The 15,318-nt window shown below is 42.1% G+C and overlaps 1 protein-coding gene across 6 annotated transcripts in view; it reads left to right on the forward strand.

Annotated features, from left to right (window-relative positions):
- LOC310901732 (uncharacterized protein) overlaps positions 1 to 15,318 on the forward strand; it is a 139,175-nt gene that overhangs the window by 36,860 nt on the left and 86,997 nt on the right. For 2 of the 6 annotated variants that reach the window (XR_014586081.1, XM_083841967.1), the window contains one exon: positions 12,046 to 12,143. The gene's annotated coding sequence lies outside the window, so the exon portion shown is untranslated. Of the gene's footprint in view, positions 1 to 9,194; positions 9,231 to 12,045; positions 12,144 to 13,941; positions 15,194 to 15,318 lie in introns of those variants that run through there. The other 4 variants (XR_014586082.1, XR_014586083.1, XR_014586080.1 and 1 more) reach the window with 3 other exon arrangements.

Here is a 15,318-nt window from a genome sequence, read left to right on the forward strand (position 1 = left end):
GGCAGACAGGTGATGGGATGCCCACCAAAAAAGTAATGAGATCCCCTTGGACAGATTTTGTAGGCAGTTATCTTCTATACTTCAGTTGTAGAGCATGTGTAGCAGTTCTCTTGCAGCTTTGCTTTGCTTGCCCCTTGGATTTCATCCCAAATTGCACTAGCTATACACAGGCATATCTTTTCAGCATAGATCTAAATGATCTACAGTAAATAAAGAAACAAGTTAGGTCTCTTCAGATTTGTAGATAATAAAATCCACCACTGAAGAATAATCTTGTGAAGTGAGTTTTAGTCTCTGGGAACTGGTCTTCTCTGTGTCCCAAAGGGAGGGAAGCTGAAGCAGGTGTTTAGCAAGGGCGGACAGGTGCAAATCCCTACCTAGTGCTGTTGTGAAAAACCATCAGGCCATCTAGACAATGAGTCAAGTTCATCTTTATGGCATTCAGGTGCTGAACTGCTGCCTCAGACACAATTGGTGGATAGACACAGAACTTCTGTATTTAGGGGACCTCTCCCAAGTCCCCATTCTTGTTTCTCTGTGTGCTTTTTTTGTTATCAGGCTTCCCTTTAAAACAAGCTGCTGCAATAATATCTTACTGACTTAGTTTTATAGGAAAAGAAAGAGTTGTAATAACTTTTTATTGACATTGCTCTTCCAGATAGACATAGAGATAAATCACTAACCTGCAATAGTCAGAATGCTCTTGTGTTTTCTGGGATCACAGTCCCCGGGTTTCCCAGTGGGAGCTACCCAGATGAAATGGTTACAGCAAGAAACCTGGCCAGCAACTAAGAACCATGCAGCTGCTCACTCACTCCTTACTCCAGAGGGAGGAAGAATAAAAATGAAAAAAACTTGTGTGTGAAGTTAGAGACATCTCAACAAGTGGAGGAAAGAAGGTAAAAAACCTCCAAACAAGTGATGCAAAAGCAATCACTCAATACCTCCCATAAGCAGACTGATGCTGAGTCATCCACATTGTAAAAAGCTAAGATCAACTGCAAAAAAACTTTGATGATGTTTCACATTGGATTTAGGTTCCAAGAGAAATGGCTGCCTGCAAGACCCACCTCTCTGCCCAATTTTTATTGCTGAGCATGACATTATATGTCACGGAATGTCCCCTTGGTCACTTTGAGTCAGTTGTCAAGGCTGTGTTCTTTCCCAAGTTCTTGCTCACCCCATTTAGAGCACCTTTAGTGTTAGAAAATGAACAATGATTTGTATAGGGTTTAGCTCTAGCATTTGTAGTTTGAGCTTGTGCCTTTGAGAGTCATGTCCAAAACGAGGAACTTAAGAGTCTTCAGGCTCTGACAGTGGGAGCTTTAAAAATGGGCCTGGGCTGGTGCTAATGTGACATTTGGCAGGATGTAGAAGTCAAATCAAGCTTTGTCTGCTTGACATGACTGAATCTAGGAGTAATCTAGGAGTAATCAGGGAATGCTGTTCTCACTGCACATACTGTGACTGCAGGCATAAGTTGAAGCACCGTAGCAGAGGTTCATGCCTATCACCAAACAGGGGCTAATGTGTAACAGATCTCACATTTTATACCTTGGATGCTGGCTGAGTACATGCTAGGACAAAACTTGGAGTACTGGCTTTCCCAGCCAAAACAGCAGAAGGAGCAGACAAACATGGAAACACTGGCAGTGTCTGCAGATCCTGATGATGGCTCCTTTCAGGGGCTTTTAATTTCCTCTGTGCTGCACACATTAAAATCAGTATGATCTGTTAGTCCAATGTGAAGGGGAATGTAATGCTAATCTCTGCTGTGTTGTCACAGGATGAGGTTTTGGGTTCCCAGTTTGGAGAGGCAAAGCTCAGGCTTACAGAAGGACTTACAGAACTAGTGCAGAGTATATGATATTTATATGTTCAAACTCCAAGATCAATGTTGTCAGGATGCACTTGGAATTAAAGTGATTTCCTTTATCACTCAGTACAGTCTTGTATAATACCACCCACTGGTTTTCTCCTGTGCTAAATGGACATAGCATGTCCTAGTATATCAATGTAGGCAAGCACAGTGAATGTAGATTCCCTCATGTTTAATGAAGGGACAAGCTCAAACACAATACACATCTCCTTGAGAGCACTTGAAAGCTTTCTTTTTCTCTTTCTGGTTACTTGCTGTCAATAACTCATTCACCAATGTGGTTGAAATGAGCCAAAGGAATGGAAAGTTGTTGGTGTTGTGACTGAAAACAGGACAGACCAGTAACGACTGGGGGTTGAAGCTAAAAATATAATACAACCAAGAAGCTAAAAAAGGATTAAGTCAACTTATTGCTGCGTTGAGGTAGCTGGTACAGAGAACCTAAATCCAATGTGAGAAGACCTCATCAAAGTTTTTTTTCAGTTGATCTTAGCTCTTTGCAATGTGAATCCTGGAGGGAATAAAGGAGTTGAGGGAGGGAAGAGCAGTTTATATCTTATGGGTATAAAGCAGATAAAGAGAATGGTTAACAAGTGTAGGTTTTTACTACAGTATTTTAAGAACTCTGTCAATGACCTCCCTCCCTCCTCCCTTTCTAAGTCTCAATGCAAAGGCCTAAAATTAGATAGCTGATTAAGGAGAGCTGCAGGGCGATCTAAATACATCAATCTTGTTTGTAATGAGGAACATGGCTACATTTCTGCAGTGATGATATACCTTGGGGCCAGGGGTGGCTGGATACTGAATGTTCTCTGTATTGAACTTCCCATGCAGCCACTACTTCTCAGCATTTCTGAATGTCTGAATCCAATTAGGTGAAATCTCTGGGAAAGGAGGTGCTTGGGGATTGAACACGGCAAACATTTCTTCCAGGGTAAAAGAGGCTGAGCAGCTTTCTAGACTGGTTTGCCAGCAAAAAGGGCCACATTCATGCCTATTTCTACCTCCCACCAAGAAATGTGCAGCAAAGCCAAACTGAAAAGTCCACCTTGCCCTAACAAGCCTTTGCTTAAAGACTTTTACACTTGAAGCCATATATTCCTGTTCTTTTTAAAGGCTAATGGCCCATTTCATGTGCCTGATGAAGAGCTTTTATTAGTTAAGGAGTAAAGATGCGTTCTGCATTGGAAAAGCCTAAAACTTCCATAACAGCAAGAGGGAATAAAGTTCTCCTAAATGATGTTTTTTTTTTGTTTTTTTGTTTTTTTTTAATAATATTATTGCGTATCTCAAACAAACTAAACTTCCTTTCTGGCCTCTAGGTCAGTTCCAGAACTGTCCTTTCTCTTGTGAGCAGAAACCTCTGCTGACCAAAGCTCTTTTTACACCTCTCACACAGATCAGACACATTTAGTAGATCATTTTAGGAAAGGTTTCTCAACTAGGACTCCCTGGGATTTAGGTCCTTAAAGGATGATGGAAGGGATAGGTAAGTGCCAGAATGCAGTTTCAGTCCTTAGAAACATCCACTTCAGCTGCTGCCTTACCCTAACAGACTTTTCTGCTTATAGGCTGTAATTCCTGAGTGAGGATTAATGCCCCAGGCTGGCTTGAACTGAGCAACATATTCTCATCCAACCTGTAACCGAAGCCAGAAAACGAACGTTCAACTGCCTGCATTCTTGTAGGTTGCAGGAAGTTGTTCCAAGTCATAGGCAAGAGATTAAAAATCCTGTGAGATTAAAAGGCCCACAAATGATGCTTAATGAGGGAGATGTAAGTCCTGCCACCCATGGGCTCAGTCTAGACTCAGTCAATCCAAAGTGTCTATTTTGCCTATTATATATCTATTTGTGAGGAGGAACTGTTCCAACAGCCAACTGCACAAAAAGGGCTTGAGCAGAAGCATTGCAGCCTTTTCTGAGGGCTGAGGACCCTGTGAGACAGAAAAATAATCTATGAAGGGCAAGGCATGGCCATTCAGACTGGTTGCTGCCATCTCGTTGCTAAACTTTTTCACTGTACTTGTGACCTGCAAGAGGGAAAGCCAAGGAAGAGCTGCTCCTGATTATGAGTTTGATGCATCCAAACATCACATCTTGCCTGTAGACCACAACAGAAAAGGCAGCAGAGAAAACCTAGAATATGACATATCCCTTTTCCTCTACCCATCTCTTGGAGGATGATCATGGTTGCTTCAAATATAAAGTTGAAAGCCATTTAAATCTTTCCTTTCTCCTAGAGATGTGGTGCTTGCTGATGAACAGAGCAGTGCTTTCAGATTGTAGGTGGCAGGAACACATTTGCCCTGTTTTCTTGTTTCCCATCACTCTTGACTCTTCTGGTTTAATCAGTGTTTCAGGGAAGAAGCAGGGAGATGTTCTGTGAGCTGAAAGGGCTCTGCAAAGGGTAGCATGGAAATAAAAAAGATAAAAAAGAAATAGTGCTTCAGTTTAGTAGCTACTGGATTGTGTCCTTTTTACTCTTCTGTTACTGAAGGAAAGAGAAGGGGAATAAAAAAAAAACAGAGAAGAAAGGAAAAGCCAGCAAAGAAGTGCATAGGGCTATCAGTTCAGACTTAAAACTTCAGTAGGGAATTTAGTATTCTTCACAACTGTTTCTTATTTCTTCTTGCTGCAGTTACTTCTCTACTTGCTAATTCGTCTTAATTATAGAATATTTGGACAGCTCAGAGCAAAGTTCTTTGTTGACAGTGCTTGAACAGGAGAAGATATTCAGGCTCATGAATAGGCACTGTGCTGAGAAACTCTAATTGGGTTGCTCTGACCGACAACGGCACATATCACACAAATGAGGCTGGTTTTGTGCCTGGATTTTGCACAGGACTCCCTGATCTTTCAGTTATCTTGCTGACTCTCCTGCCGTCTCTGCCTCCCTGCATCTTGCCTCCTCTCACAGTGTGAAGTAACAGACTAAGCAAAAAAAGAAGTTTCAAGTACATTAAGGGTTTCAGTGGGATGTTCAGAAACCTTGGGGGTGTCTTGTCTCTGAACAAACCTGTAGGCTGCTCTGCTTCATCTCAGAAGCAGAGTTAACAGTATTAGGGGCTTGATTGCTATAGAAATAGGGTCTCAAGCAAGGTGACTTAATGAGTGGGTAATTAACCAATTTTCACCTTGGAGCCATGCAAAACATGGGAGGGCTAAATGGTATCAGCCTCATATCACCACAGGTACAGAACCTAGAAGCAGCAAAAGTCAACGCCAATGGAGCATGAAGGCTTCTCTGCATTTCAGCATATTTTGTGCTCCTTTGCCAGTAAAGATCCTCTCTGCACAGAGCAGAGATAACCTCTGCTCTGGGCCTACCCGTTTTCCTGGGAGCTACACAGTTACCCTATGGCAAAGTGTAAAGTACTGTTTTAAGGAGGTTATCTCCTGGGACAATCAAAGTGAAATTGCCATTTTCCTTGGAAATAAGCAATGGTGTTTGAATACCAGGCTATTCTAATGCATCTCTGTCCTGCTGGGAGTGACCTTCCAGAAACTTCTTTTCTCCACAAGACATTTCACCTCCAAAGCCGTCCTATTTTCTGCTGCCTGCCTATGCAGACCAGGAAGGAGGTTTTATTTAGGTAGGTCTCCTTTTGCATTTAAAGCCAATTACTTTTTTGTTTGTGTGCAGAGAGCACAAGGTGGGCCATTTCAGCATGATATATCTGGATGGTTTTGAATGTTAGAAAACTAATGACACAGTTTTACTAAAGAGGAGACAATTTCAGGGATAAGTGGTCTAAAACAGAGCCTGCTGCTTTATGTGGTAATGTGCAAAAGTTTGTATCATGCTTTGTATATCACTCTCCATCCTCTCCCCAGGATGTCTTTTGCTTGAACCAGGTGAAAAAGTTATAAATTTTTTGGTCATGACAAACCCTGGAGTCAGCCATGAAGCGGAGCTCACTCTTTGCAGTCTGTGTGGTGCTTCCCCTGTTTCTACTATGGGCTATGCAGCTGGAAACATGATTTGGAAAATTTTAATGTGTTGTATATTGTCATTGCCATTCTTTTGGTGACACCCAGTTTAAAGCTTAAGTCATTGATCTTTATTAATCATCATAAACCTCTTCAGTGGGAGCTAGTTGTCTTTGCTGGGAAGTGACTGAAGGCAAGGTCCATTTGTCCATTTCAGCCTACTTTGCACTGGAGAAAGTGCAAAATCGTCCTCTAGAGTCTCCAGCAGTTCTCCACAACAATAAACGCAACGGGCACAAAGGCAAAGTCACAGCTGCTAGTGAAAGGATCTCGATGTGGTTACAACAGTGAGAATCAGGCAGTACATCCTCAGCATTGATAGCCACACTCAGAGCAGGCAGAGCAAAACCTAGCAACTCATGTGGACTCACCAGGACTGGCTTTTCTCAGTGTTGGGACCCTCCTAGTCACCAAGACATACCCTGATAAAATGTGAATAGCCTGACTACAGCTCTGCTTCTTTGATAAGGTGGTATTATAACTGCAATTGCAATTTTCTGTTAACAAACACAAAATCAGTACCATCCAAAGGTCCAAATCTTGTAGAAAGTCTAAGGCAGTTGCGCAACTTTAAGATCCCCTTGAAATCCCAGCCTCTGAAAAGGGGAAGCATTGCTACTAAATTGGCCAGTCTCTTTTGGAACTACCAAAGAGTAATGTTACTTTCAGTAACTTGAAAAGTGTCAGGAAAAACATGTTTCTAAAAGATAACTTCCTCCAAAAGCCGAAAGGTACCACTTTCTGTAGTAAAAAATGCAGGAGGAAGAAACAGTGACACCACCTGACCCAGCTCTGTTCCCAAGGCAGAATCAGCTTTACCTAAACCATTCCTGATGTTAGTCTATTCAGGGCTTTGCCAGCCTTTTCCTAATGTCTCACTTAAATCCTTCAAGCTTGCTTTTAAGTCAATACCTTCTATCCACAGAGGACATGAGTTTATTTATTTATGACTCACTCTACAGTTACCTTCAATGCATGTGAAATCTGCTATTCTAATTTGTCTATTTTTCAGTTATTAGACTTAAAACAGTTAATTTTTTTTCAGTCTTCTCAAATGAAGTCAGGCTTTCTAGATTCCTAATCATCCTTGTTAAGCCGATAATTATTTTTAAGTTAGTTTACATCTTTCTCAAAGAGCATTTTCCAGGCCTGACAGCAGCACTGAAGCAGAGCAGGGAAGGAACATTTCACAGATCCATCCTACAGCAATCCTGTAAATGCACCCAGTCTGATGTTTGCTTTTTGTGTAACAACACAGCAGGATTCCAGGGCTTCACACAGCTCTTTAAAATGTTGGGAACCAGGAATATTAAACAAGGCATAATATTTTGTTTATATTTAGTTGTGTAAGTGCTTTCTGCTAAGAAGGGCATACCTCCTTGGTTGATAATACTTGTATTCCCATAGGAGACTGAGAGAGAGATACATCCTTACCTCTGGTTCAAAGCTGTTTTTAACTCTAGACCCAGCAAAAGTTGCACAGGGATAAATGAGGCTTCCAAGACTAAGCATGTGTTTAAATGCTGTGCTGAACTGTGATGCTCATGCATGGGAGTACAAAATGGTGTGTAATACCTTTTAGCTGTTGGCATCTCAAAAGAAAATTTTGTAGTAGAGTTTTGTGTGCATGTGTGCACGCACACACATTCTTGTATAATGCAAAAGAGGTTTAAGAGAGCAATACTCCATGAAATAAAATCAGTATAGTTGCTGAAGTATCAAGATAATACCTAACAAGATTAGAACGTTTGAAATGATTATTATGAGAAATGGATTTTTGAACTTTCTCTTATGTGTCCCCTTCCATATTCAAGCCCTTTCCAAACCCAGTTTGCCACCTGCCTGTCTTGAGGGTGGGCAGCAACGTCCCCACCAAGAGCTACTCATCTGGCACACAAATGCATGGGAACTCTGTAACAAGCTAGTAAAAGGCAAATGTATATACTTATATCTATACAGATATAATTATATGTAAATATACAAATGGATATGAAATCTTTTTAGATGTGGCAACAAGTTTCGATAGATACAATTTTAGGCTAATTTTTAGACAAGCTATAGAGCAGCAGCTGGGCTGAGTACGAAAAGGTTTGAGTAGGAGAATTACAAGGTACCTACAAGGTAATAGACATTTTTTCTGGTTTCCATTTTATGTTAACTAAATACTATTGTCTTGCTTGTGTTATCTCAATAACAAGTAAGTGTTACTGGTTTTTGTATGCTGTTGTTCTCATAAATCTTCATTACATGATACCGTAACTGCAGGTCATTATTAGTGCAGACCAGTAAAGAAAGATTTTAATGACGTTTATAAAGTTCTGGTAGGGCTGGGGATTCAGCTATTCCCAAGGTACGAGCCGCTCTTGAGTGTACAACAATTTTGATCAGCCTGAGATGAAAGAAAGAATAGAGGCAAGGAAGGGAACAAGGAGAGGAAATGTCCACAAGAGAAAAATATATGTAATCAGGTTTTGCTGAGACAGGTGGAGAGCCCAATAAAAGCTGCGTTATCTGAACTGCAGATGGTGTATGGGAGACCAGGGAAAGAGGGAGGATGAGAGTGACCTTTGGAAAAACTCAGATGAATGCAGCGGCTCAGTAGCAGCTCCCTTTCACCAGATTGCCTCAAGAACATTTTCCTACCCTGCCTTTTCTTTTCTTTGAAGTGAGGCACTGTCAGGATCACTCGTGCTTTTTTGTTTTCAGCTGTCACCTGGTCCCACTGCAGTCAGAATTGAATTTATCAGCCCTGTCATGGAGGTGCAGCAACTGAAATAACTGCAAATAGGAAAGGTTTTGAGCGCTGAGGCAAACAGCTACTGGCTGGCCACGTTCTCCCAAGAAACAGCATTTAGCTACAACCAGAAGGAATTATAAAACTACAGGGCAGGATGTGCTAAACCTCCTTTTTTCCCAGGAAAATACATCAAAGTGGTTTCTCCTCCTGCATGGGCAGGTGAGACCCTAGTTATTGGCCAGCATGTGAGCGATGGGGTGAGCAGCAGAATGATCTCCCATCCCAGAAAAAAAATATTATCATCCCAGTGAAAAAAAATATTAATTCTCCACCCAATGGGAAGAGAATTTTTTTCAGCCTAAAGGAAATACTTAAATGCAGAAGCCAAACCCACTGGCCAGGCTTTCAAGGGGGAGGGTGGGGGGGGTGGCCTTAATAGCTGAAGAGGCCTTCTCCACCTTGAACATCCCCACTACTTATGATCATTTGAGTTTTTTATTTTTATTTTTTTAGCTTTGACATTTTGGGAGGCTGGAAGCTCAGCAGAAACCTAACAATTGCCCTTTCTCTTTTGAAACTCCCACAGGGCCAAATAGCAGCCTCAACTTTTCTCAGCGGGAAGGTAAAGTGCAGTGAGAAAGATGGACACACCTCTTGTCCTCCCAATCGGTTTGAGCTTCTGTATCAATACTTTATAATGCTGTCGTTTAGTGGCAGCAAAGCCTGGGGAGGTGTTTATTATTAAAGCTTTTTTTTTTTTTTTTTTGTATGTGGAGGAATGACAAAGCTGGTTTGTATGTCACTGCTGGAGGTGAGGAAATGGCAGCAGGAGGCAAAACAACCTTCACAATATATTTATGGCACGACTTGGCTAAGAAGGAGCATCCCCAGCTTTATGGCTCTAGGCAGCTGCGCTGACCTGGGGATGTTGCCCTCTTGCAGGAACTCACTGGCCACCTGCTCCAAGTCACTTTTACTATGAGCTGGCTTGAAACAGAGGCTCTGATGGCTCTGGTGGATTTCACCTGATGGGCATTTGATCAAATCCATCTCAGCAGGCAGTGCCCAGAAATTATGCGTGCTGCCCTTCCCTCAGATGGGTGCAAAATCAGGAGAAACATCAGTGATCTCAGCAGTCACCCAGAGATAATGGAGCCTGGACTTGGCTGCAAGTCCTCTTGTCAGGAGCAGCAGTGCTCAGGCAGGTCAGTGGGAAGGAGGCTGCCTTCCTCCCGCTCCTTCACCATCCCTCCTTTAGTGCCTTGCAGCTGAGGCTCAGAAAGCACTTTGCAATATGCTAATAAGTAGCTGTGAGGAGAAGCAGACACGGCCGAGCCATTCCCTAAGTGCTTTGCCACACCAGCATTTTAATCTTTAAGATTTTTGGGGATGCAGCTCATCTTTGCTGGTGGCTAGCCCCAGGTACAGCACTGGTTAAACTTCCTGCAGGCACAGGGATGGTTCTGGCTACCTCCCCCTCAAGTAATTTAATGAGATGCAAAAAGATTTAATGAATTTACGTGTGTGTGAGAAACAAGAAGTTGTTTCCCAGGACTCATTTGATGAAAGCAGGGCACTTGAGCTGTATCTCACAGAATATAAACCCATTTCACATTTACTATTTTCCCCTTGGAATAAGCCCAGCTCTGTAAACCACATGCTGTGCAGAGTGTCCCATTATGAACTGTGTGAAACCAGCAAAACAAAACCATCTTCAAGGCTTTTCTTTCTTTTTTATACCTTTCTGAATCTTGTTAGCCATGAAATGCCTCACATTTGCTGCATACTGCGGCAATAAATAGAAAATGAAGTGAAAGAGGATGTGGATTATTAAACTACACTCCTTAATAGATTTGATTGCATCTAATGTCTAAATCATGAGGCATTGCTGAGACATGAACAGCACTTCTTGGTACACCAGAACCCTTTAGATTGAAGGCCTGATGAAGGAAAAGTCCATCTATGGGAATACATATTCAATGTACAATAGCATAATGCCCTGTTTTAATGGTAGGACACACATCTTTTTTCTGTCTGTAGAAATGTGATTACCAACCTGGACTGAAATGCAGTGGTCTTCGTAATTTGGACATCACTCGCTCCTGCTGTGGTTTTCTGCTTTTAAATTGGAGACATTTGTTGCAAATCTCTCCTATTCTTGCTGTCAGAATCCTCACGTCAGAAAAGTGTCTAATTGACAATAGAGATGATCTAAAAAATAAAAGCAGTCGAGGAACCCAGAAAATATTTACCTTATGGGTTTATATACAAATTTACAAAAATGGATACATGTTTTGAATGCATTTAACTGTTATGGAAATATATTTTAATACAATATACAAATGGATAGGAATTTTTACCATTCCTAAAAGAAGATTGGTTGTAATTTTTAAATATTTTTCTGAAATCTTTCAAAAAAATCTGCAGGGGTGTGGGTAATGAGATGAACAACTGTCTTTTGAAATAGCACAAGTGGTGTCTTAGCACAATAGTGTAGAACTCAGAAGGGGAAGGACTGACAGGGCTCTGGGTTGCTTGCCTGAACTGTTAGCTCCAGGGAGGGTCCATGTGACTCAGGCTGCTTTTATACAAGGGACAAAGACCTGGTGGGACAGTCTGTCTCCATAAACCCTGGAGATCTTCTCCTTGCCACTCCCACTCTGAGGCAGGGAGGGGAGCTGCTCCAAACCATGCTAGCTTGGCATGAGGTGCAGTACCTGATCTGGTGACCATCCACAGTGACAACCCAGCCCTTTCATCCAGTCCTTCTCACTTTCATCATCCCTGAGCAAACAACTGGGTGGCCTCAGATACTACGCTGCTGGGGTTGCACCAAGCACTTGTCGCACTACCTACCCCCATCTTCTTCAAGGCACACAAATGCAAATCCCTTCCCTTCCCTTCCCTTCCCTTCCCTTCCCTTCCCTTCCCTTCCCTTCCCTTCCCTTCCCTTCCCTACCCCTTTTACTGCACCTCCTTGTGCCATGGCTGCTTTTCCTGGGGCGATGGATTGCTGAGCTCGATGCTGTTGTAACCACATGGTCTAGCACAACTTTGTGTTAACATGGGGCTATGGTTAATCTGACAGGCCCGGCTCCTTGCTGCCACTGGCTCTGGGGTCTCTCTGGGTTGTACTCTATGTTGTGATGATAACTTGACTTCAAGATAACAGCAGTTTCGGGATTCTGGTTATAAACTTGTGCTCACTGGAAGCTTTGTTTTTATTTGCTCGTCTCCCTCTTTTGCACTGACATTTTTATGGCTATTTATATACTTTCTGGAGAAAAAAAAAAAAAGGAAGAAACTCAATAATATATTTTTATTCTACTTTTTTTTTTATTAGGCCACTATTGAATTATTTTTTAAAAAATTAATATTTTAAAATAAATTAAAATTATTTATTTATATTAACAGCTATTTTTGCCGTTCTTTTCCAGAACACAAGAGGTACCAGTAACTGAAGACATACATCAGCCCATGACTGCATGTGCAAGTGTCTCTACTGCATGCGGCTCCTTCTGCTCTTCTCCTTGCTGTAAGTCACCTTCACACCACTGCCACCTGCTCCCAGTCACTGCCTCTGATGGAAGTCAAAGAATGCTTGCAAAGTCTTAAGTCTTCCTGGTGACAGTCTCAGGGGCTGCTGGAGCACTTGAGACAGGCTTCCTTTCCCTTTCTTAGCCTTCACTATGAAAGCTTCTTTTCCTGACCTTGAGGGAGTTAATGTTTCTTTAGTGATCTCGTAGCATTAATGTCAGCTGGCAATATTGTTGTGACTCAGTTGGCCCAAATTTATCTGGGCTTTTTTCTTCATAGACTTTCATCACAGCAAAATCTAAATGTAATTTACTATGTGATTCCCTCACCTTTACCAAATCTTCAGTGGGAGTAAATTGGAATAGATTCACTGAATTCATCACACCCACCTTTAATAGTTACTGGCTTACAATGATGGACTTCTTGTTAATGTACTAGATTAAGAGTTAAAATAATGTTGCATACTTATCAGAAGATACTGGGTAACTTAACCTTTCTTTGCTTCCACTTGCCACACTTAACATGGACATCAAGCTCTTCTTGAATAATCCATGCAGCTTTTATGATTGTTCCCTACATTATTTAGATGTAGAAAACTTCAGAGAATGGTTTGGAATTTAATGCATCACTGGAACATCAAGGTCCCATCTCAGGTAGTGTTAGTTTCTATCAGTGCTACACGCAGAAATAGACAGCACTTCAGCAGAAGATACTCACTTTCACTCTGAGCGTTTCACAGAAATTACTACCACAAGGTACAAAGTGCTTAGATTGGAAGCTCTTTAGCTCAGAGATGTATGGTTAATTACACAGTAATTTTTTTTTTTTTTTAAGAAAAAATTATAGAATAGGAACAAAAATTATAGTGGTTGTCACTGGAATGGGAACAGAGCCTAATATATTGGATGGACATTGATCATGGCTTGAAATCTGTCATAATCATCTCTATCACATATAAACACTCTCTACATTCGTGTTTACATGCTGTTCACTTTCTGCAGGTTCTTTGGGACTGGGAACACCTGGGTACTTCATACATTTTCTGTGTAAATAAAATGGCGAACTGTCTCACTTAACTTCTGAATAGCACCTTGTGATTTATCTTTCTAATTAAGGAAACATGACACGTGACAATTTTAACAAAAACAGCTTTCAAAAACTGGGATATACTTAGCATCAAAACAGTCTCCCTCTGCAAACATGAAGTTACACAAGGAAAGGAGAATTTATAGAAAACAGTGAGTCTAAGGCATCCCACACCATCTTCATGTCAGGCAGGTTCTAGTCCGCCTGGGTTGCCTGCTTTGACCATGCAGTCTAATCATAGAATCACAGAATATCCTGAGTTGGAAGGGACCCATAAGGACCATCGAGTCCAACTCCTGGCACCATACAGGTCTAGCCAAAATTTTAGATCATGTGACTAAGTGCACAGTCCAATCTCTTCTTAAATTCAGACAGGGTTGGTGCAGTGACTACTTCCCTGGGGAGCCTGTTCCTGTGTGCGACCACCGTCTCGGTGAAGAACCTCTTCCTGATGTCTAGCTTAAACCTCCCCTGCCTCAGCTTGACACCATTCCTGCGGGTCCTATCACTGGTGATTAAGGAGAATAGGTCGGTGCCTGCCCATCACGAGGAAGTTGTAGACCGCGATGAGGTCCCCCCTCAGCCTCCTCTTCTCCAGGCTGAACAGGCCTCAGCCGCTCCTCATACGTCTTCCCCTCTATGCCCTTCACCATCTTCGTCGCCCTCCTCTGGACACTCTCCAACAGTTTTACATCCTTTTTGTACTGTGGTGCCCAGAACTGGCTTTATGTTGCTCTGTCAGTGACCTGTAGCATTTTGAAAAACTGAATATGGTATGTCCTACCCACCTTTTAGCAATGTGGCTATGTCATGCAGAGCCTTCTCTGGGCAGTGCACTCCAAACACATTAAAGATCTTGTTTCTCCACTTGCAGTCCACACTTGCAGTGCACACACTTGCAGTGTGACTATGAAGGCTGCCTCAGGGCTGCCTTTATCATGTCATGAGGATGACCCAATAGCGCATGAACACAACAACATGGGGCTTCCTGAGTGTGTCTGCATGGCAGCTATCTTCATCCAGCTCCACTTGTTTGAATCCTACCCACAGACCTTCTGAGACGCACTCTCTCCCTCCATCAAATGGTTATTTCTCAATAATTTGGGTGGTGCTTGCCTTGGCATGAAGAGAGACATTCACATTTCATCTGGGCAGGAAATCTATATTCAGTGTTATTCTTGTGTTAATAATACAGAGAGCTAAATCAAAGGTGAATTGATTTCCTGAAGCTGAACATACTTCTGGCGTTAGCATAGACACAGCCACAGTCAAAGAGCAGACCTTTCAATTTAGTTCTGTTGCCGTCGATGTAAATAAAATTGCTCATGAAGCAAATTGCAGCCAGTTATTGTCTGCACTCAGAACCATTATGTTCTTTGGAAATGATCATTTATGTTAGACAGCGGATTATGTTCCTATGAAAGTGTGTGAGGCAAATGCAAAGCACAATTTACCTTGAAGGTCAGCTGAATATTACAATTGGCACTTGCAGGTCATTATTATGCAGCTAAAATGATCCCAGGGAAAGGAGTGATATTTGTGAAATGATACAAAAACAGAGATCCTTGATTAGTTGATAAGAACCAAGAAGAAAAGCTGCATGGGCTGTTAATCTGTATGACCGCAGAGGGCTGGGCATGCAGCTGCAGCATAAGTACCTTGTTTGTGGAGGCAGCACAGGTGTGTGGGGAAGCTTTCCTCTGAGGCAGACAGGAATGACATGAGGAGAAGAGGGAGAGGCCTTTGCTTTGGTGCCTTATGGCAAGAGATGGGTTTAACTCCAACGTACAGCCATTAGAAGGTGGGGATTTGGTAGAGAAAGCAGGCATAATAAAAGCAGGCAAATAACCCTGTGCAGTGAAATGACCTTGCTGGTGGAGCTGGGACCCATCTGAATGTGTCCATGCATGTTTTTTGTGAGCAAAATTACTCTGAAGAAAATTATTGGCCACCTATCCTGAGGTAAGGCCTGCTGTTGGGCCTCCCAGAGAGAAGAAAAAGTTAGAGCCAACTGCAGTAACAGGGCTGGTGGTTACACTGCTGTAAAATACTACCTTTCTGCTCAGGTGCTACTTTTGTTCTGGGGC

This window comes from Anser anser (assembly GCF_964211835.1).
Source record: "Anser anser genome assembly, chromosome: 6".
Classification (NCBI taxonomy): domain Eukaryota; kingdom Metazoa; phylum Chordata; class Aves; order Anseriformes; family Anatidae; genus Anser; species Anser anser.